The 23,186-nt window shown below is 37.3% G+C and overlaps 1 protein-coding gene across 4 annotated transcripts in view; it reads left to right on the top strand.

Annotated features, from left to right (window-relative positions):
- The window catches only part of CBFA2T2 (CBFA2/RUNX1 partner transcriptional co-repressor 2), a 104,055-nt gene that overhangs the window by 25,456 nt on the left and 55,413 nt on the right, over positions 1-23,186 (top strand). Inside the window, exon 1 of one of the 4 annotated variants that reach the window (XM_037496835.2) lies at positions 21,828-21,924. The exons of the other annotated variants lie outside the window; for them this stretch is intronic. The gene's annotated coding sequence lies outside the window, so the exon portion shown is untranslated. Of the gene's footprint in view, positions 1-21,827; positions 21,925-23,186 lie in introns of those variants that run through there. 4 annotated transcript variants of the gene reach the window in all.

Here is a 23,186-nt window from a genome sequence, read left to right as displayed (position 1 = left end):
TCCTCTGAAAACATTGTGAAAGTTTGTATTCCTAGGTCTCCTCTTTCCCACTCTGATGTGAACCTAAGGGTGTGCATTTAAAACAAGTCTCCTTGTAGAGTTTAGGCAGGTGGACCCAGGGCCCATATGGTTTAGAGGATCTAGCCCAGTGCTTTGTCTTACTCATCAGAAATCATCACATGTTCTGTTGACCAGTAACTAAACCAGTGGTGAGTTATAATCAGTAATCATTGGTATGTCAGCTAGGAGGAATGATCTTAAAACTTGTTCATGGCTACCTAGTATTTGTAAGTTTTTGTGAGTTATAGGAATTAAAGTGCCCTTTGGCGTTCATCTTCTCAGTTATCCTTAGCAAAAAGCTAATTGTGGACATATGTACATTCGAGTTTTGTATTAATTCTGTATGTCTTTTAAAGAAACCTGTAGCATGACTGTAAAAGAGAAAAGCAGTGCTTTCTGTAGGAACTACAAGAAGAGGCCTTTCTTACCAATCTTAATTTTCCCCAGTAAATCATTAAATCATTAATTTCTATCAATACACTGTTAGATTTGATATTGTAGGGGAAAACAAGTATACTTGTAAATATTTATATACTAAAGAACTGTGGCAGTCTCCAAGGAAAAGGTAGCAGGTGCGGAACTTGAAGGGGTTTGGAATTTGATGAGAGTAATGGGGCATTCTCAGAGGAAAGAACACATGCTGATTCATTTTACAGGTAGTCAGTTCTCATTTCTCATCTTACTAGAGCTCTAGGCCCATTTACTGGCTTTACTTCTTGAAACACTTTCTTCATTGGTTTGTAGGGCACCACCCCACTTTTTTTTTCCTTCTATCTGATCATCAAAAGAACTGATGATGCTTCTTCCTTTTCTTCCTATTCTATTTAACATTGGGTTACCTAATGTCCAGTGTGCACTATTTGAATCTCTTGTTTTTATCTTTAATCATTCCCTTGGTGAGCTCATGATATCTCAAGTCTTAAAAATACTATTTATGTATTATGTACTATTTAACAACTCCCAGGTTTATATCTCTAGCCCACATCTCTTTCTCTGAACTCCCAACTGGTTTGTCCAGTTGCAAACATGACATATCCACTCATATATCTAATAGATATCACAAACTGAAAAATATCCAAGGGTGAACTTTTTATCTCCCTCTCTCAAAACTTTTCTTCCTTCCATTTTCCCCAGCTCTCATCTTTAACCAAAAACCTTGGAATTCTTAATTTTACCCCCTAATGTTTGAAAATACACATAATACAAAATTCTTACTGTTTTAACTGTTGAACTGTTTTTAAGTATACAGTTTGGTGGTATTAAATATGTTCACATATGGTACAGCCATCACCACCTTCCACCCCCATAACTCTTTTCATCTTGTAAAACTCAAACTCTATACCTATTAAACAAAAACTCCCCATTTTCTCTTCCTCCCAGCCCCTGGCCACCACTGTTTTTCTTTCTTTATGATTTTGACTATTCTAAATACTTCATAAAAGTAGAGTCATATTGTACTTCTTTTTGTGACTTGGTTATTTCACTTAGCATAATGTCCTCAAGGTCCATATTATGGCATACTGCAAGATTTCCTTTTTAAGATTGAATAATATTTCAACGTACCTCTATATCAATCTAGGTATATATCACATTTTGCTTATCCACTAATTAGTGGATACTTGGGATGCTTCCACATTGTAGTATTACTGGAGTTGCATGCTACTACCCTGCTTCCATTCTTGCTCCACCATCTGTTTTGAACATAGCAGCCAATTTAGTCAGGTCTTGTAAATTCTGTGCTTAGAACCTTGTTAATGACTCCCATTTTACTCAAAATAAAACCAAAGTTTTTTCAATGAACTTCAGACTTTCTGTGATCTCTCCCAACTCCCAGCTTGACATCTCTGAACTCATATCCTACTTTCCCAGCTTCAGCTACACAGATCTTTTGTAGTTTCTTGAATGCTCTATTCCTTGTCTAGTGTCAGGACCTTTACCTAGACTGCGCTTTCTCCACCGTGTCTTCCCCATCTCCCCTTTACCTGTTTATCACCACCTAACATACTCCATATTTTATTTGCTTACTTTGCTTATTTTCTGTCTCCTATTGCTAGAATGTGCATTATTAATGTAGCTTCATTGCCTTGAACATTGTCAGGTACTAGACAGATTCTCAGTATTTGTTGAATGAAAGAGTAGAATAGCATAAAATAAAATAGAAATAGAAAACAGAGTAGGGTGGTGTGGGATAGGGTGGGGAGGGGAGGGAGAGGACAGGAGAGGAGAGAAGACAAGACAAGTAGTCTGTTGCCATGAAATTTACTCTCTCTGGCTGCTTTCTCCAAATGAAGTTATCCTTTTTTTTTTTTTTTTTTTAAGATTTATCTATTTATTTATTTATTTATTTATTTATTTATTTATTTATTTATTTATACAAGCAGTGGGTACAGTCAGAAGCACGGGAGGGTGAGAGAATTCACCCCAGCCAGAGCGGGGAGCAGAGCAGGCAGAAGGACCGAAGGACACTGCTGAGGGGAGCAGCGGGCGGCAGGAGAGGTCTGCACGCCATGTGAGACCCTCCTCTGGTGGCCAGGGAGCAGCCGGGGATCGAACCAGCGCTGCAAAGGCCGCGGGCAGCCTCACAACCCAGCGCTCAACCACTGTGCCACCGGGGAGGCCCCTATCCATATTTTTTGTTTGGCTTAAATATGTATAATTCAAAGTCTTTGTGAAATAACAGGCATTTAAACTTTGGGAAGCATTATTTCTTGAAAAGAATGCTCTTTTGAGTTTTACATTGAATCAAATGAAATCTATAACATATTACAATAGAAAAAGCATGTACCAGAAAAGATGATGACATCAATATTTGAAAAGTACTGTTAGGTCATTTTGAATCTTAATTTGTTGGTATGGAACACTTAATTACAAAATGTTCTATTTCCTTGCAAATTCTTTGACTTACAAGTGGGATTCACAAACCAAATGATTTGAGTTCTCACTGTGGTTCTTTTTTTATTGAGAAATGATTGACATATAAGATTGTATTTGAGGTTTTAGGAGTACAACTTAATTTGATATTTGATATTCACAATGGTGAAATGATCACCACAGTAATCCTTGTTTCTTTATCCTTTTGCAATCTAAATAGAAAATAAAAATAAAGTCCTAAATTTCATTTAAATCCAAAGTTCTGTGGCAGAAAATCAAATATGGAAGACTTTTGAATAAATATCCAATATTGAAGCAAATGTAAATAGTAGATATTTATATTGATGACAAGTGAGGAAATAAGATTAGACTTAGTCAATAAATAAATCTGTTAACATAATCTTCCATGTGCCAATTTAAATAATAAAGCATTATTGTAGGAGAATGTTTTGTAAGATGTCCTGCATGACCAGTGTATTCTGTGTAAATCTACCCTGTAGTAGACAATTAATAATAGGACTGAATTTTCTGCCTCCTGAGTTGTTTAAGGGAAGAGATAATTACTCATACCATTTCAGTGGGACCACTATGTTATTTTGTCTTTTAATGACTGAACACTTTTCTTTTTTCTAAATATTTCATAATAGAACATTTATATGGTGGTTTTTAATATTAAAAAAAAAATAGGTTAAACAGTAAAGGTATTAAAGACCTGACCATAACAGTCATATCCTAAAAACTAAAGAAGAAAATGTTTCAGTTGATGTGAATTTTGAATTTCTGTTTGTTTACTCTGATTATATTTTATCACACCATGGCCTTTCTGGATATATTTTCTTTGCCGTTAAAAGTTTACCACTTATAATTGCAGAGAAAAATAAGTTTATATTGCCTCTCTGTTTAGTTTCATTTCAGAGCCAGAATTTGTTAAAAGTGTGAAATACAAGACCTTAATAAGAGAATTTTTAGGTAATATGATCAGAGTAAACTTTTCTATGCAAATAGAAAGGAATAATTGGAATGAACAAAATAATATGGTTTTGCAGCCAGATGTATGAATTATATATCTGTCCATAGGTTCTCTAGTTATTTCATAAAAACAGTAAACTATTATTAACCGTAATGTTTTGTGCCTCCAACACAGATGTTGACTATGTGCTTGAAATACTTAATGGTTTAGTTTTTATGTCTTATATTTCCTATTCTGTCAAAACAGGAAATAAAAAAGCTGCTTGGCAGAAAGTTATCTTAGGTGTATATAAAAATCTGTATGGGAACTTCCACTTTTTGAATGATGGATTCAACAGAACTATTTGTAAAAATCTCTGTGAAGTAAATGTTATCCTCTACTACTTTTAAGTTTTTTAGCAAACACTTTCCTGAAGTAAAAGAAGAAAAAATCCCAAGATATAACATATGAAAATCTGCAAGGAGAGTAGTTTTAGCTCTAGGTTGTTCTGGTTATGTAAGTGCCATGACTCTTGTGATTTTTTTTTTTTTTTTAAGATTTATTTGTTTGTTTGTTTGTTTGTTTGTTTATTTATACAAGCACTGGGTACAGTCAGAAGCACAGGAGGGTGAGAGAATTCACCAGAGCGGGGAACAGAACAGACAGACCGACGAAATACACTGCTGTACACTGCTGAGGGGAGCAGCAGGCGTGGCAGGAGAGGTTTGTGCGCTGTGTGGGACCCTTGCCGGTGGCCAGGGATCGAACCGGTGCTGCAGAGGCTGCGGGCAGCTTCTCAGCCCAGCACTCAACCACTATGACACCAGGGGAAGCCCGACTCTTGTGATTTTTAATCATAACCTATAGGTTCACTTTTAATTTTGAGTACTGGGGGTTCTGGTCTCTTTTTTTTTTTAATTATTCTTTGACTTTTTTTTAAGATTTATTTTTATTTATTTAAACAAGCACTGGGTATAGTCAGAAGCGCGGGAGGGTGAGAGAATTCACCAGAGCCAGAGCGGGGAGCAGAGCAGGCAGAAGGACCAAGTACACTGCTGAGGGGAGCAGCGGGCGGCAGGAGAGGTCTGCACGCCATGTGGGACCCTCCTCCAGTGGCCGGGGAGCTGCCGGGGATCGAACCGGCGCCACAGAGGCCGCGGGCAGCTTCGCAACCCAGCACTCAACCGCTGCGCCACCGGGGTGGCCCGGGTTCTGGTCTCTTAACAACTACTTGGTTTTAAATTTCTTCTGGGTAGTAGGTAGACGTCAGCAAAAGGTATATCACTTATATTTTAGGCTTTTCAAACCTCATAAATATATATATATATATATATATATATATATACACAAAGTAAATTCTGTTGCACTTAGGAATAAACTAAAAAAGAAAAAAATGAAACCATGAGAGTATTAGAAGAAAATATAGATATGTTTTTATAATCTTCTAAACATGACATCAATATCAGACAAACTATAATGAAAGTATAAATCTTCTTAAAATGATCAAGAGAAATTACCATTTAAGAGAATTTGACTAGGGTAGAATAAGGAGCTTGGCAAATCTTCTACCCCAAAAGCATATAAAACAGGACAGAATTGTTAAAAACATTCATTTTAAACTTGTACTGTTCCCAATAGCATTACTCAGTAATCAAAAGTTGGAAACAATCCAACTGTCCATCTACTGGTGAATAAACACAATGTGGGTATATCTATCAATAGAATACTACTCAGCAATTAAAAGGAAATCATACCATAATACAAAATGAATCTTAGAAATCTTACACTAAGCTAAAGATGTCAGACACAGAAGACAACATATTATATGACCAGGAATGGCAAACTGATAGAGACATGTGAAGACTAGTGGTTGCCTGGGACTGTGGGTATAAATGGGATTTCCTATAAAGACATAATGGATCTTTTGGGGCAGTGGAATATTCAAAAGTGGAATTGTGGTGATAGTTGTACAACTTTATAAATTTACTCTAACAATTACTGAATTGTACATATAAAGTGAATAAATGTTGCAATATGTCTATTATCCCTTAAACTTGTTAGTTTTTAAATGTTTAGGATTTTTCCCCCACTCCTAAGTAATGGATCAAGTATAGCATATCTCTACAGATGATGTTTACCTAGATAGTTGCTGTTTCAGTTTAGGTGTTCTGAGAGATTGGGCCAGAAGGAGACAGAACAGTTAGTTAGCGTATATGTTATAACCTTGGGCACATCAATGATACAACCTCATTTGTTTTTAAAATTATAAAATAAAGTTCAATAAATTTGAACTAATAAATTTGACTTAAAATTTTATAAGAATATTGGGCCTCCCCTGGTGGCACAGGCGGTTGAGCGCGCTCTCTGCAGCCTCTGCAGCGCTGGTACAATCCCGGCCGGCCGGCAAGGGTCTGGCGCAGCAGACCTCTCCTGTCTCGCCTGCTGCTCCCCTCAGCAGTGTATTTCTTCAGTCTGCCTGTTCTGTTCCCCGCCCTGTCTCTGGTGAATCCTCTCACCCTCCCACGCATCTGGCCTGTACCCCAGTTCTTGTATAAATAAATAAATCTTAAAAAAAAATTAAAACAAAAATTTTATAAGAATATGGACATCCAGTTGTATTATGCACATAAAGCCCTCTGAGAGATAATAAAAGCTATAAATCCTTATGACTTGACAAATAGATTGCTTTACATTGTCCTTACATATAGGAATTTAATCAAGAATACTTCATAGGTGGTAGTATATTTCTATTAGGAGGAACATTAATGTCCATATATCACTCATTTCATATTAATGGTAATGGATGATCATTATCTGGGCTGCTTTTTTTTTCATTTTGGATTTTTAAAATGATGCTATTACAAGTATATAAATTTTTTCATTTTTGTTTTTTCAGTTTGTTTTGATAAGGATCAGTTTGTACCAACAGTTTCTTTATTACCTAGAGGTTTAGTTCATATAGGAAGACAGGCAAATGCTTGATTTACTAGTGTCAAAATAATGAAGTGATTCCTAGTATCCTCAAAAAGGTGATCAGTTTTTTAAATTATCATTATACAGTTATGAATTTAAATATTTTCCTGTGTTTTAGTCCATTGCAGTTAATATTTTTAATTGGTGCTCAAATTATCCCATATTAGTTAATGGGAACCTCTTCAAGCTGGCTTCTTAGTCTCTTGGACACTCTCTAGAAATAATGTTTGTTGATAGTTTAATTACTCTTTTTTTTTTTTTTGGAAGCTCTCGATTAGGACCTGAGATTCAAGATTTCTAACAGGTTTCTTTTTTTTAAATTACTTGTTTTGTGATATGACAAGTTTTGTAGATTTCTTTCTCCCCTTAATCCCCCACCATACCTGTAGTCAACTATATATTTTTTAAAGACCCCTCCTTTTTCCTTTAGTGGGAAATGGTAGTTAAGTTTCATAATGCAGGTGCTTGGATTAAATGAACCATTTTTCCCCCCTTTTAAATAACATGTATCCTTTCATGCAGTTCTTATGGGTTAGATTTGCAAGGCTACTTAGCTAGATGGTGGTGGTTCAGTATGGAGAAAGCTGATGTTGTCGTTGACCAGAGACCTCAGTTCCTCACCCATATGAATCTCTTCTTAAGGCCATTTGGATGTCTTCACAACATGATAGCTTGCTCTGGCCAGAGTCAGAGATCCAGGACAGCCAGTAGCATCCTTTGATTCATTTTCCTTCGAGACAGTAGAGTGTAGTGTGCTGGCTGTGGCTCCAGGCTACCTGGTGGTGACACTATGTGGGTTAAATGACAAAGTTGCTTAACTATTATGTGTCTTACTTTCTTTTTCTATAACATTAAATTGGAGGCCCTGTAACACAGGGTCTTTGTGAAGAGTCAAGCAGTTAGAACAGTCTTTTCACTTAGTGAGCACTCAGCCTGCTGCTGTTGCTATTTTTTTTTTAAGATTTATTTTATTTTTATGCATACAAGAGCTGGGGTACAGGCCAGAAGTGTGGGGGGTGAGAGGATTCACCAGAGACAGAGTGAGGAGCAGAACAGGCAGATCTACTGAAATACACTGCTGAGGGGAGCAGCAAGTGAGACAGGAGAGGTCTGCTGCGCCATGTGGGTATCTCCCTGGCTGGGGATGGAACTCATGCTGCAGTGGCTGCAGATGGCTTCATAGGTTGCATCTTAACCCCTTGTGCCACCAAGGAGGCCCTGCTGTTGCTATCGGTATCACCGCCACTGGGATGAACAGCTGGAACCTAGTCAGTAAGTTGCCCTTAACAGAAAAAGTTTCCCTTCCTATTTGCCAAAATTTGCCATGAGGAAAAAATTATTTACAGATTCCAGATATTCCAAGTATGATAAAAGATTGAGGGTTAAAGAATTATAGCCACATCTATTTGATTATGTATATGGAGGATCTTTTATTCCTAATCTGTTCATGTGGCTTTTAGTGCAAGATATCGGTCCTTTTTATGTGGCCCTGAAGCATCCAGTCCCCTCCACCCTCTTTTGTAAAGTTATTATTTTACAGTATAGGAAGTTGAAAGCAAACAAGCCAAAAAAAAAAAAAGTACAGGAGGATCCAGTGGACCCTTTTAGCCCCAGTGGTAACATCTTATGTAACTATAGTACAGTATCAGTTTTCAATAATTTTCATTTAACAGAAATTGTCTGAGCAGCTATTATGTGCCAGGTATTTGGGAGTATATGTGATTAAACTTTGACCTTGAGCTATTCAGTCCTTTCTGGGTTCTCTTTGTTAATATTTCTGAAATGATTTTTACTTTGACTCTTCTTTGTGGAAACAACACTTCCTTTAATGTTAAACATTATGTTATTTCTCACATTCGTGGTTGCTTTATTTTTAAACAGTTTTTTGCCTTGTGTCCCCATTTTTCATTTATAATCTTTTATAGCATCAGAACCATGTTGCCTGCATTGTCTTATTTTAATCACGTGCCAGTTTTGCAGTGCTACCAAGTCTGGATCTGCGAGGCAGCCTGGTTGAATCATTTACATACATTTCTGTTTCTATTCTCTCAAATTAATTTGCAACTTTACATTTTTCATCCAATTACATGTTCAAAGCAGATTTTTAATAATTCATTTTAAGGAGGAATTTATCATATGTAGGATTTAAAAATTGGCTCGAAGAGCAGAAGCTGTTAAACAATAGCAGAAACCAGATAATTTGTAGGACTTTAAATAGTAATTGTTAAACATTTGAATGTTCCAAGAAATATGAGTCTGTGTATCTCTGCATGTTATTCCACTAGGGACTTGCACAGATAGGTTTTGCACAATATCCTTGCTGCTGTTATTGTCAGCCATAAACAAATTACACGTACTTAACAAGTTAATGTCAGATTGGCCAGGAGCCACTGGGAGGTGTGTACTTAGTGACATCAGCTGGCAAAGAGCCCTGGTAACAGGGAGGGTTGGAAGGGTAGTGGAGGGAGAGGGGGCTGGAGGGAGGGAGAAAAAAGAGAGAGACAGAGAGACTGACTGTATCTGGGGATTCTGGCAAGGTGAAGAGCTGGTCTGTTTGGCAGGACCTTCCCATCTGGGATCCATCTGTGTTTCCCTGGAATGGGACAAGCAGCTCTAGTCAGTGAGAAATCGCAGATGTGAGAGAGCTGACACATGTCCAGCTAATGAAAGAAGGAGGAAGGCTGGTCTCAGACTGGGCTTTGAAGATTAGGAGAAAAAGAGAAGCTTTTTAATATCTATTTGAAATATATTTGGTTTATTAAGAACCTGAATTGTTGTAATCTGGGCATTTGGGGTAAGTACATTTTAATTTAGTTTGGGGGCTAAAGTGGACAAATCTTTGCCTTTCAAAGCTTTTTGCTTATTTCAAATTGTGATTGAATTTTTTTATATTTGATATGAGCGCAGCATTTAGCTACTCAGGGTGTTTTTGATATTTCATTTTGTTCATGTGTCTAATTTTTCATTTGCTACCTTTCTGTTTGAATATCATGCATTTTTGAAAGGAAACTTTAATCAGATGTAATATATGAATTCTATGGCCGGGAAAATAGACCCACAAATATTTCTACAAGATACTTCACACTGAGTCTTTCTGTGATGTTTTGAGGGAATTTTTTTTCTCCTTTGGTATGTACACTACAAATAGGCACTGCTAAAAAAGATGGCTCATGGACTACTCCTTCCTGTTGCCAGAGTTTATTTCAATGTACTCAGACAAATGACAACTAAAAGATATTACAGTAGAAGTAATAGTATCATTTAATGTATTTTAATTACATTTTTATCCTTGTTATTTTCTTCTATTTACTTTCTACAAAATAAGGAACATCAATAAATTGACTTGAATTATGAGTTAGGAGTAGTTTTGTGATACAGTAAACACATAAACACATGGCTAGTATGTTCTGGGTCCTTATTTGTGATACATAATTTAGCTTTTTGCTATTTCTGTATGTTGTATTCATATTTTTCAGGCCTCCATATCCAGACAACTACAGGAGAGAGTTATATATACTATGTAGCCATTTACTCATTACTTCTCTGATCTCAAGCAAGCTACTTCTCTTTGAATCTCTATTTTGTGCAGTTCCTAACTTATGTCACTATAGGAGAAATTTGTCTGGCACATTGAAGGCAAGTTTCAGAAGTTTCTAGTTCATTAGTCTGTCATGATTGGTTCCTAAACCCTTTGCATTTTAACTTCAAATTCTCAGACTATGAATGTGTCTTATGTGTAGCTCTAGTTTTCAGGGTACCCTTTCTCTCTCTGTACCTTCCTCTCAGACTCTGTATCTGTTATAAATATTACGTGCTAACTTTGTTAAGACTTACTATGATTATAAATGATATAAAGTATTCTAAGTATTGTGATGCAGATGAGCCTGTTATGCCAGTACAGAAGAACTTCAAAAAGGTGAACAAACAAGAGGTGTGGAATTATACTGCTTTGTGATAATACATTAAATTTTTCTTTTTTCCTTGAAAATTCTGCTAATTCTCAAATAGAAACTTAAAAAGTACTGCTGTTGCTTAGAGTTCTTCAGCCTTTTTCTATATCAGTTGGGTAATTATATTACAGCTAACGTACAGTACTATTCAGCTTCTTCCTTCAGTTTTGCTGTCAGATTTCTCAAGGAGGGGGCACATTTCAAGTGATCTTTTTATAAGCATTATCTTATGCCAAGTGACTAAATGATTTAGTAAGAATTTTTTTAGTTTCTGTTTTGATAGGTGCAATGTTCAATATATTTGGGGACTTGTCTGAATATTTGAGAAAGTATAGTATTTATATGGAATTTACATGATACTCCCTCAGTGAGCAAGCAGTATTCATTGTACCTAGGAGACATGCTTCTTGGGTTGAGTGCAGAGAAAAGGACTTAATGCTGAAGTGTAGTGTAGGCTGGGGTCTACCGTGAGGTGCCTAAAAAAAGGATTTGTATCTCACTGTATGTTATTACTAAGAATACTTTTGGTGTTAGAGTTTTAAGAAGTATTAAAAAAATGACTATTTTAATATGTGAATATCCACGACTGCCTGCAAATAAAGGGGGTTGACTAAAAGTCCTACTATCTCCGCACAGCTCAGGAAAATAGTTGCTTGTTACTTAAGGTGTTTTTGAGTTGAATACTGGAGAGAATCATAGTACTTTCTAAGATTATGAAAACATTCTTAGAAGCTTTATTACTATCAAAGAAAAAACTTCTCAAGTTGACTTACATGAATGGCCCAGCCAAGGATTATTTTATACCAGGGGGCCATGTTAGATCAAAGATTTTATGCAATAATGTCAGTAAATTCAAGATGAGAATAATGACATCTGTGTGTGTGTGTGTGTGTGTGTATTTTATATCATTCTTCCTTTTTGTACAATGTATGCTTTCTCCTCTCAGGTGTAGTCCTCGCATAATTCCCACCACCAGATAATGACATTTAAATGGCATCTTTGGAACACCACAAAAGAGTGTTTTTGAGTTTTCAATATATTTTATATACAATTGGAAGAATTCAAGTGGATCTGAAAAATTGTTTGAAATCAGGTCATAGAAGATTATTTTAAGACCAGTTAGTGCTCCTAAGTCTCCAGGGATGACTTATGGAACATAGTAGGATTGAAAAGGATCTTAAGGATAATCTAGTCAATCTAGTCAAAGGCATTATTTCATTTTTTTTAAAGATTTATTTATACAAGAACTGGGGTACAGGTCAGAGGCGTGGGAGGGTGAGAGAACTCACCATAGACAGAGCAGGGAACAGAACAGGCAGATGAACCAAAGACACTGCTAAGGGGAGCAGCGGGCAAGGCAGGAGAGGTCTGCTGCGCCATGTGGGTTTCTCCCTGGCTGCCTGGGAATTGAACCTGTGCTACAGAGGCTGCGGACAGCTTCACAGCGCTGCACTCAACCTGCTGCGCCACCAGGGAGGCCCCAAAGGCATTATTTTATATAAATGAACCAAGTTGAGGGAAGGGTAGTGGAATGGTAAAGTCTGCCTGAACCAGTTTGATAACCTAGTTGGTAGTTGGTAAGTAAGCTTCCACTGGAATTGTCTTCTAAATTTCCAACACATTCATTTTTTTTATTACCCATTTGTGACAATAAGGGATAAAGATGTCTTGTAGAGGAGATAAATGTACAGACATGAAAATGTAGGTAAGTCCTGGAAATTACTGCCACTGAGGGATTCAGAACACCTTCCTTCCTGGGGGTACTGTATTTGAAAGAAGTATTTGAAAGAAACTTAAAAGGACAGGAAGGACTTAGATTCCTAGTATTTGGAAGAAGCGTGGTAGGTGATGGAAAGATGCACTTTCCATTAGATCCCAGTGCCTTAAATCGCTTTGTCAAATGCATTGCTACACAGAGTTAACATCTGTGTTTCAGTTGTGCCTAGTTGTTGCTTTTTCCAAATCCGTAAATAATTGTTTGTTTCTGAGATACTTCTTTATGTGCATACATAGCCCCTAATCCTCATTCTCCCCACCCCCCCATTTTAAACTTGTGGTTTATACCAGGAAGCTCTTAAGTTTTCTACTATGATGGACTGTTTGGTTTAATTTTCCCTCCAAGTTCAAGTCAATAAATATAGGAATTAGTGGTGACTGTATCTTGCAGAAAACAATCTACTATAACTCGTTTTTATATTCTTACTGGCTCATGGACTTTCCTAACAACATTTAACTTTTAAGATCTAGGTGGCACCACATTTATGCTGGGAAACTTGCAATGCATATGGATTTACTTTCTAAAGCACGCCAAAACCTGCTAAAGCAACTCTATGCTTTGTTTAAAGCAACAGTTAATGGATATCCATTATTATTCAATCCTAAGCAACTTGTTAGAGATTTCTGGCAACATTAACTGCAATTCTGTATAGAATATATATGTACATATATCTTCAATTGCTTCTCATAGCTGGAATGCTGAAGTAAATAGAGTGTGTATTTTCATTTGGCTGTGGTAGTTAGACAGGTGGAGAAAAGACAGTGAAAAGATTGTATGTAGTCTTTGGTATTAGGTTGGGTAACCATGAGCTAATTTAACCTTCACCTTTAAGCCCCAGTTTTCTCACCTATAAAATTAGGAATAAAAGTAGCTTTTATTATGGGTTCTGAAGGTTAAATTTGAAAATAACAAGCATGATTCTTGCTGCATTAATACAAAATAAGATTTCTCTTACCATGTGACTTTTCTTAGTCCCCTCTCCCAAAGTCAAAGTTACAATAACTGAAAGACTTAGTTAAAATGTGTTTCTTGAATATTTTTAATGTCTGTCTTCAGACAGAGAACCAGCCCTACTCCCTTAACTAATTCTTAGTCATGGGAGAAGAGTGCATGTAGAGAATGCAGCAGCCTTAAAAACTCAAACCTGTTGCTGTGTGGCAAGCTGTTAATGTGTAGGGACCTTGCATTACTTACTCTGCTTGAAAAGCTGGGGGATGGGCCACTTTGAGGGTGACAGATGTGCCCTCTGCTGCCGGCGGGCGCGTGCCTGCTCTGTCCCTCTGCTTCCAGCACCAGGTGCAGCCATTGTTCTGGCTGGTCTCTCTTCATCCGGCCTCGTCTGTTACTCTGCTCTTTCTAGCTCATTGTTTCTGTAGGAAATTAGCATTAAAAACCCATCTGAAACCCCCATGTCCCTCAACTGCAGGTGACTGTTATTGGCCCCAGCTGCCACCCTTGCGCTTGATTACTTCCATATGGGTCTGTGCAAAGAAGTAGTAGTCATTTATTGATTTCCACCACAACCCCCACCTCTATTACTCAAACTATAATACCCTGAAATCTATTAGACCCCCAATAGGCTGTATAGCTCGGTTGGCACTACAACTGTGATGAACGTTTTACAAGCAAAACTAATTACACCCTCTTTCTCCCCCTTTACCATCTCCTACCTTAATATGAAATGTAAAAAAAAAAAAAAAAACCAGTAAAACAGTATCATAAGTGGAATAGTAAATCTTTTAAAGGTCTGAAGATGAATGTGTTTCTGAGTAGTAAAGCTTTTAGACTTTGGATGAGCTTTTATGGAAAATTTTAGTCACTACTTTAAATATTTCATACTGTGCCCATAATACTCAAGCAAAACATGGCCCAGTGGGCTTCTTGGGTGGGGACATAAAAATTTTGGTCATTTGCCTTTTCATTTATTAAATGTAATCAAGTGGGCAGTATGTTAGGAAAAGGACCTAGTTTAAAATAGTACATTTTGTAGGAAAACTTCAATTAGAACTAGTTAAGCCTTTAATGTTGCATTATTTTTGTTTGCCCTGTGTATTTGCACCAATGGTTGTTCCAGTTTATTTAAGATAAATACCACAAATAGGAGGTTGGTATCCTATGCTTCTTCCTTCATCAGTAAACAAATTAAATGTTTCATTTTGGTTATTGGTCTAAGCCAATGATTTATTTGTAATAAATGTGTAATCTCAAATAGATTAAGTACCATGTTTAAATCCCTAAATTGAAATGTTATTGACTACCCATGTAGTGTATTGTGATCTTGACAAAAGTCACTACTCCTTTCAGTGAAGAGTATCTGGTTCAGGGTCTGGTAGCCTTTACAAGTAAACAGCCCAGAAAACCAAGAGTAATCATGACTAAGATCTTTTGACTGTTGGGTGTTTAGCTGTGCCATTTAGTCTTAGTAAAATCTGGAGTTTACAACATTTCATACTAAGTGATTTAATAATTCTGACATTTAAAGTAACAATTTCAGTATTTTTCCAGAATTTAGAGTTTTATAAAAGTCCTAGGAGTTGAAGAACCCCTGGCAGCCAACACTTTACTTGACAGATTCTATGAAGGCAGGCCTCCTGGTAAAGTGATATGGTTACATTTAGAACAGGCTAGGATTTGTAGTTTTGTTTTGTTGGGTTTTTTTTTAAGATTTATTTATTTACGCATACAAGAACTGGGGTGTAGGCCAGAGGTATAGGGGGCAAAGGGATTTACCAGAGACAGAGTGGGGAGCAGAACAGGGATCTACTGAAATACACTGCTGAGGGAAGCAGAGGTTGAGACAGGAGAGGTCTGCTGCGCCATGTGGGTTAGCTCCGTGGCCGAGGATCAAACTCGTGCCACAGTGGCTGGTGATAGTTGTATAGCCCTGAGACATTAAGCCCTGCACCACCAGGGAGGCCCTAGTATTTGTTTTTTGATGAGTCTTTTGAGAACTTTTAAATTTGCTCCCTCATTTAAACAGTGGAGAAATGAGAGGTGAGAGACATCAGGAAAGAAGAGAATTGAGATTTGACACAGTCTTCTGACTCCAAAATAAGTGTGCTTTCATTTGAAGTGTAGAACTTAATAAAAGATGGAACAGATTGTTGACACGATACTGCTATAGATGTTATTATCTGGAGGTATGTGCATGTGGTTTTAGTTTTCATTTTGATACTCTGACAGGCTTAGTGGCCTGTCGGAAATATGGTTCATTTTTTATTTTCTTATGCTAGACACTGAAACCAGCTGAATGGGCAAAGGAGTTTGCAGTATAGTATGAGACTAATTTTCTATTATCCCCTTTAACAGATAAGTTGTCCTATACTGTTCCTGAGGTGAATGCCATGATGAAGCTGAGAGTAGGGTTTTTGTTTGTTTGTTTTTAAATGGCAATAGCATTTTCACAAGCAAAGCAAAGTTCTATTGTATGGCAAAGAGCCATGTGTGTTTGATTATCCAAATAACACTTACGATAGAGATTTTTCTGTAGGACCTGGTAGATAGCAAATTGAGGAATATTAGTCTTCAGAGAAGCAGTTGCAAAGGCCACATGGCAGCAGTGAGTTTGATATTGTCAGTGAATAGAAAAATGACCGTTGTTGTTATAATGTAGTAGATGCAGAAGACAGAGAAGAAGTTAGGGAAATAGGAGGGAACTCATGTAGAGTTTGGAGAGCCAGGACGGAAATTTAAATTTTATTCTAAGACTGCTAAGTAACCAATTATTGGGGCAATAATTTGATCCAATTTATATTTTATAATGATCATATTCTTCCTGTAGTGTAGAAAAAGAATTGTATGGAAGCATGTCTGAAGGCAGCAAGATCAGAAGTAAAAAAGGGTAAGTTTGAACTAGGTACATGGCAGCAGAAGACAGAGAGGATATGATTTGGTACATTTTGGAGGTATGTTGAATTTTCTGAACTTGTCGATGGGTTGAATGATGGGAGAGGGAGAAGAGTAATACATTGTCACAGCTGCCCTCACTGTTATTCATTGTTTAAATATATGTTAATGCCTGTTATGGCCAAGTACTGTTCTAGGCACTGAAGGTACATTAATAAATTAAGCAAAGACCCCTCTTGGGTCCTTGCTTCCAAGATGACCAAGAAAAGAGGAATAAAGTTTGGACCTAAAAGGGCCACTGTCATGTACAGCCTATTAGCTGCACCATCTGCGTCAGATGCATGCCCAAGGACAAAGTTCATCATTCCAAACGTAGTGAAGGAGGCACAGCCATCGGGGGCATATCCTAAGTAAGTGTCTTCGATGCCTGTGTGCTTCCCAAGCTGTATGAGAAACTACGTGATTGCATGAGTTGTGCCATTCACAGCAAGGTACTCAACAAATTCTGGCCCAGAAGGACTGAACTGTGCTGCTCCATGACCTCCTCCAAAGTCCATGTAAAGGAGCTAAGTCCTTAAGGACTAAAGAAAAACTCCTCTGGGGAGAAATAAAATGGAAAATATCTTTATATAACATGTTTGAGTATATGTATTGCCAGATAGAATAGGAATTGTATATGTCATAGGGAAGCAGTAAACTTATCCATATGAAATAAACCTTGAATTTCTTTCATGTTTGTATTCTCGACATCCCAGATTTCCATAGCTGGATGGAGCAAAAGGGGTTAAGGCCTCTGAGTGTTAGGTTAAATCAATCTGGCCAGTAACAACTTGGTGTCCTAGAGATAGGGGAGAGGAACTAGGAAGGTAAGGTAAAACTGAGCATTTTTATCTGAGAAACTCATCAAGGAATGACTTCGATTGAGTGTGCATACCCCTGATGGTGGACTAAACTAATAAAAATGCATTACTTAAAAAAATAAATATCCTGCCCTCATGGATATTAAATTCTACTGGGAGAGACAGATAATAAAGATGATTAATAAGCAGTATATGTGTGTGTGGACTAAATATATATGGTTTTACATATTTAAAAAACCTTCATATGTTATGGAAAGGGATTAGAAAGACCCAGGTTAAGTTGAGGAAAGTTTGTAAAGAACAGTTAAGGAGGGCCCCCACTAAGAAGGTGATGATTTTAAGAATGCAGGGAGATAATAGGTATAAAAAAATTCAGCCTTTTATGTGACATATTATGCCTCACATTTTTTGAGTATACATGAAGATTGAGGGTGACAGTTCTTTGTGGGGTACAATATTGATTCTACTTGTGATACTGCCTTAATCTCTTGAGTATGGGTAGAAAATCACCAAGAGTGACTAAAAATTGGAGTAAGGTTTAAAGAATAATAGGTCTTGGTGAGGCAATGGAAAGGTGTATGTGAAACATTCATGTATTAGGGGACTAATGTAATAAAATATACTTCTCTAAAAACAATTTATAAGATTTTTTTTTTAAGATTTATTTATTTATTTATACAAGCACTGGGTACAGTCAGAAGCGCGGGAGGATGAGGGAATTCACCAGAGTCAGAGCAGGGAACAGAACAGGCAGACTAACGAAATACACTGCTGAGGGGAGCAGCGGGCGCGGCAGGAGAGGTCTGTCACGCCATGTAGGACCCTCACCGGCAGCCAGGGATCGAACCGGCGCTGCAGAGGCTGCAGGCAGCTTCGCAGCTCAGCACTCAACCGCTGCGCCACCGGGGAGGCCCCAGTTTATAAGATCTTTTTGCTTTAACTTCCATCTGTATTCAAATGGGCTTTAAAAAATACATATATATGGGCTTCCCTGGTGGCGCAGCGGTTGAGCGCTGGGTTGCGAAGCTACCCGCAGCCTCTGGTTCAATCCCCGGCTGCTCCCCGGCCACTGGAGGAGGGTCCCACATGGCGCGCAGACCTCTCCTGCCGCCCGCTGCTCCCCTCAGCAGTGTACTTAAGCCTGCCTGCTCTGCTCCCCGCTCTGGCTCTGGTGAATTCTCTCGCCCTCCCGCGCTTTTGACTGTACCCAGTGCTTGTATATATAAATAAAATAAATCTTAAAAAATATATATATATATATAATAAAAGACAAAATGAAAACTAGCAGGGAATCAAGAGTCAAGGAATTTGGAGAGGAGACTAGGTAGAATAAAACGGTGGTCACTCAGTCCTGCACTAACTTTTGTTACCCTAAGTAAAGAGGTAAACTGAGACAAAGTTAAATTACCAGAAGTTGAGTTTATTTGAGAATAGCAGAGAAATTGCACTTTGGGAAATGCACATACTATACAGCAAGTTAAGGATGTGTTGAGGTTTCGGGCCATGAGGGGAAGCTGTATTTATGGGCAGAGGTGTAAAGAGGGGGGATCCAAACAGAGTCAAACCAGTAAGTTCATTCTCACTTGAGAATAAGGAGAAACTTGGCAGATAGATGTTCATTAGATTGGTCAGGAGATAAAATTTAAAATTTGCAGAAAATCAGCCTCGGTTCTGTTTTTCTATGGGTATATGTGTGAATTCTTCCTTTCATATCCTTTTCCAACTTAGATTGAAATCCTCTCACACCTTTTGACTAAAGCAAAAAGAAAATACTCTGGGTTTTTAATATTTTTTTCATCATCTGGCTAAAGAGCACATAACCTAGAAGGGGCTTCCCGCCACCCCCCCCCCCGCCCAATATAGTGAGAAAAGATGTTCCATAAAGAGACTTTGCCCAGGACTGTTCTTCATGTATGAATGAAAGTTAGCATGCACAAAGAGAAAAATGTCCCAGTAAAGTCATGAGGTCAAAAGAGGAGGATATTAATAAGACTGGAGGAGTAGTTAGGACCTGTTATGCAACATACCCTATGCTGTGCTCATATTTTATTCTGTAGGAAATAGGATTAAGACTCTTTACAGTTTCTTTCTCTTTCTCTCTCGCTCTTGCGCTCTCTCTCTCGCTCGCTCGCTCTCTCTCGTTCTCTCTCTCAACTTGGCACTTTTTTGATGGAGGCTTCCATGCAAAAGATGAATTTCATGGGGACAATTTTAGAGTAAGGGAGATCATTTTGAGATGGTTTGTAGTCTAGGCAAGAGATTATAAAAGTCTAAAATGTTGTAGGTAGACTGGAGAGGACTAGAGGTTTCAATTTTGAGGAGGGGGGTCATGCAAAGTATGATTGGTTGTTTGTGTTTTTTAAAGTATGAAAATGAAGAGACTGAGCTCTGATCATTTGTTTTAAATGTGGCCTGTAAAGTGTTTTTGTGCTTTCAAAGGTAGGTTTGAAAAGAGAATATGTATTAGACACTGGGGGTGGCAGAATAATTTCTAAAATATTTCTAGTAACTTTTTCATTTTTATCTGCAAGATGAAAAAGTAAAATTTGGGGTTATTTTGATTAAATTAGCAGACCATATGGTGTTTGCACAGACTGACTGCTATGCGAGTTATTTTTCTCTTTCAGGATATGATGCTTTACCTGATGCCCATGTTCTGAGGCATTTATTTTCTAGTCAAGCAATTATTGTGAAGCAGTTATTCTAGTCATTGTATTTTTTTCTCAATGCCTCAGTTGATGTCACCATTTATGTAGTTTTTAACCAATCTATTTTCATGTTAGTTTAATATTTTAAAAAGTTAAATATTCATACAGGTTTACGTAGTACTTTCTGACCTTTTCTATCTTAGCACATAAAGAAATTAATAGGTTCTAATAGTCCATCTTAGGCTGAGGAAATCAAAATCTCAGTACATATTATAATTCATACCTCTCCAGTGATTCTTTGCACAGCTTGAAAGTTCTGCTTTAATAGAAAAGGTATAGAAATGTTTTGATTGCATTTTAATTTTTTAACTGGAATTAGGAAGAGTTAATAATCTGTGGTTGTGAAAGTAAAGAGCTTAAGGAACTCATGTGGGCTAGTGAAGACAGACTCAGAAACAAATTACTTATAACAACATGACTAGTGACATCATACAGATGTCAGATGGCAGTTAATTCTGCCCAGGTGCAGTTGAATATCTGAGAAGGCTAGTGAAGATGTGAGATTAGAGTTAGATCTTAAAGGAGGAGTTTCCAAAGTGTCTGAGACAGGGAAGTAGGGCAGTTTAGGAAGAGGATATAGTTTGCTTTGTAGGCCCTATGTTTATTTAATTTTTATCTGCAGTCACCTCTTAATATGTAAGTAGATATTGGAACTTAAAAGTTTGCTCTGATAGCAGACATTGTCATTTGTCCTGCCATAGTATCTTCCATTTACGTTGTTTGGATTCAGGCCCCACTATAATAAAGCCTTATATTTACGTTGTGCTTTTAATTTTCAAAACATTTTATCCTTATAACAACACCTCAGGGATAGGAAATAAAACTTAAGGGTTATTGTTTTTATTTTTATGGAGGAGAAAATTGAGGCATCATCCTCTTACTAGCATTTTCTATAGGAGTTGTTCATTGAGAGAAGAATATATAATCTTGAAATTTCTATGATGGCTATTAGTTCCCTGATACAGGCTTTTTCCTTTGCTTGATTGCAAGGGGTGCTGTCCAACAGGAAGAACCTCTCAGTCCTCTGGGCACAGCAAGAGCTCTGACTGATGAGGCAGTGACTAGGAGGGAGCCAGCAAGGCCAACAGCATGGTTGCTGATCACAGAGCTAACAGCCCGACATCTGCAAGTACAGCTGTAGCCTTTTGCTACCGCATATTCATATTTCTGCTCACACTCATGAAAAATCACAGGGTTTGGAGGAAGAATGCAAGTTAAACCATTCCAAACTTAGAATGTGCTCCATCTCTAGGACTTATATTCTGTGTTGGGTGGAGTTGTTCATGAGAGATCCTGTAGTTGGTACTTATCCCAGTTCATTTATTGCCTTATTTATTCCATCTTTCCTATACCAAGTTTAATTTAATGCCAAAATAAGATTGAGCTCTCTTAACAGATGAATGGAGTAGGTGCTAATTGTGTTGTCACTGAAATGTTTGCCAAAGAGATTTTGTTTTCTAGCTGGTTTTGCTCTCTATCCTTCAGCCTCTCCTGGAAAACTCTATATAGAATACCTGCTTATGTTTTATGGTTTTATTGTTTAAAATAGTAATTTCAGTGATGGCCTTTCACCCTTTGTATTTGTGCTTATACTTGGTAGTATTTCATTTTTTCTAAAGGTACCTGAATATTTGGAAATAATTAAGGAAATGTTTGGATTGTTAATTTTGATAAACTATACTGGGAAGAAAAGGATGACTTTGATGTGGATCCAGTGTTTTCAAAAATCATGATTTTTTTTCTCCCATTCTCCTCAAATTCATTTACTTGACAGAGAAGAATTACCTTGCCATAAGCCTTTCTGATTGTCATTTAGGAACATAAATGGGGGCCTCCCCAGTGGCGCAGCGGGTTGAGCACAACACTGTGAAGCTGTCCGCAGCCTCTACAGCGGGGCTCGATCCTGGCCAGCCGCAGAGATACCTACATGGTGAGGCAGACCTCTCCTGTCACGCCCGCTGCTCCCCTCAGCAGTGTATTTTGTCGATCTGTCTGTTTTGCTCCTCACTCTATCTCTGGTGAATCCTCTCACCCTCCCTCGCCTCTGGCCTGTACCCCAGCTCTTGTATAAAAATAAATCAATCTTTAAAAAAAAGAACATAAATGGATTCCTACAGAATAACTCCTACTTTTCAGTCTTTGATCCACTTTAGCTATAGATGTTCTGCATTCTTAAATTTGTGAAGAAATAAAGAACGAGGAATGGGAAGTCTTTTTGAGCTATGATGAATGTTCATTTTTTCTTTTATTTATCTTGGTCACAAAGTACAATGTCATTGAGTCTTATAACCATTCAGCATCATTCAATTTAGATTTCTTATGATACAGTTAATGGACTCTGCATCCAGCAGAGCTGTCACCTCTTACATGTAAGACTTTGGGCATAATTTGACTTCTGTGAGCCTTAATTTCTGATTGAGTAAAATGGTAAAGAGATGGTATCTCCCATTGTCTTAGTGCTGTTGTTTAATAAAATATTTATAAAGTGCTTAGCACCATTCTTCATATTAATGTTATCATTACAAATGACTATATGGACATAGAAAGTAATGATAACTATTATAACTCATTACTTCCTGATTTTATTTTATTCTTCCCAGCAAGAGAGTCTTCCCTAGTTCAAATCTAGGGTAAACTGGAAACCTGCTTTATTGTCATTATGGATTAAGAAAGGTATATATTGTTCTGTTGGCATCTGAAGAAAAACTTTTTTATCAATTTTCCTTTGTCATCAGTTGGTGACTTTTTAGTCATCATTAGAATAGAACAAATGGAGGCATAATGCAAATAACATCAAACTTTCACTAGTTATTTAAAAACTAATACAATTGCAGAAAATACATAAAACTGAAAACAAATGCCCTACTTCTCTATCCCTTTTCCTTTATAACTGACTCCTTTGTTGTGTATATACCCAATTCATATTTTCCCACATTTCCTAAAATTGTGTGATGTTTTCTAAGGCAGTTATAATGGCTGACCTCACATTAACATTAACTTAAGTTCATTATGCTTTTCTTGGCAGTACTAGCTTTCAAAAAATAGATCCCAGGAAAAGGGTAAGGAGTTGAGAAGCCAAGGCTGTGAACAAATAGAAAATTTGGGCCTAAGATGAATATGGAAATGAAATAAATAATTCCCACATATTTGTAACAAGGAACCATAATAAAGGGAATTTTGTTAACTGAACTT

This window comes from Talpa occidentalis, unplaced genomic scaffold, assembly GCF_014898055.3.
Source record: "Talpa occidentalis isolate TD23 unplaced genomic scaffold, MPIMG_talOcc4v2.1 talOcc4.10, whole genome shotgun sequence".
NCBI classification, from domain to species: domain Eukaryota; kingdom Metazoa; phylum Chordata; class Mammalia; order Eulipotyphla; family Talpidae; genus Talpa; species Talpa occidentalis.
This window is presented reverse-complemented; position numbering and strand designations above follow the sequence as displayed.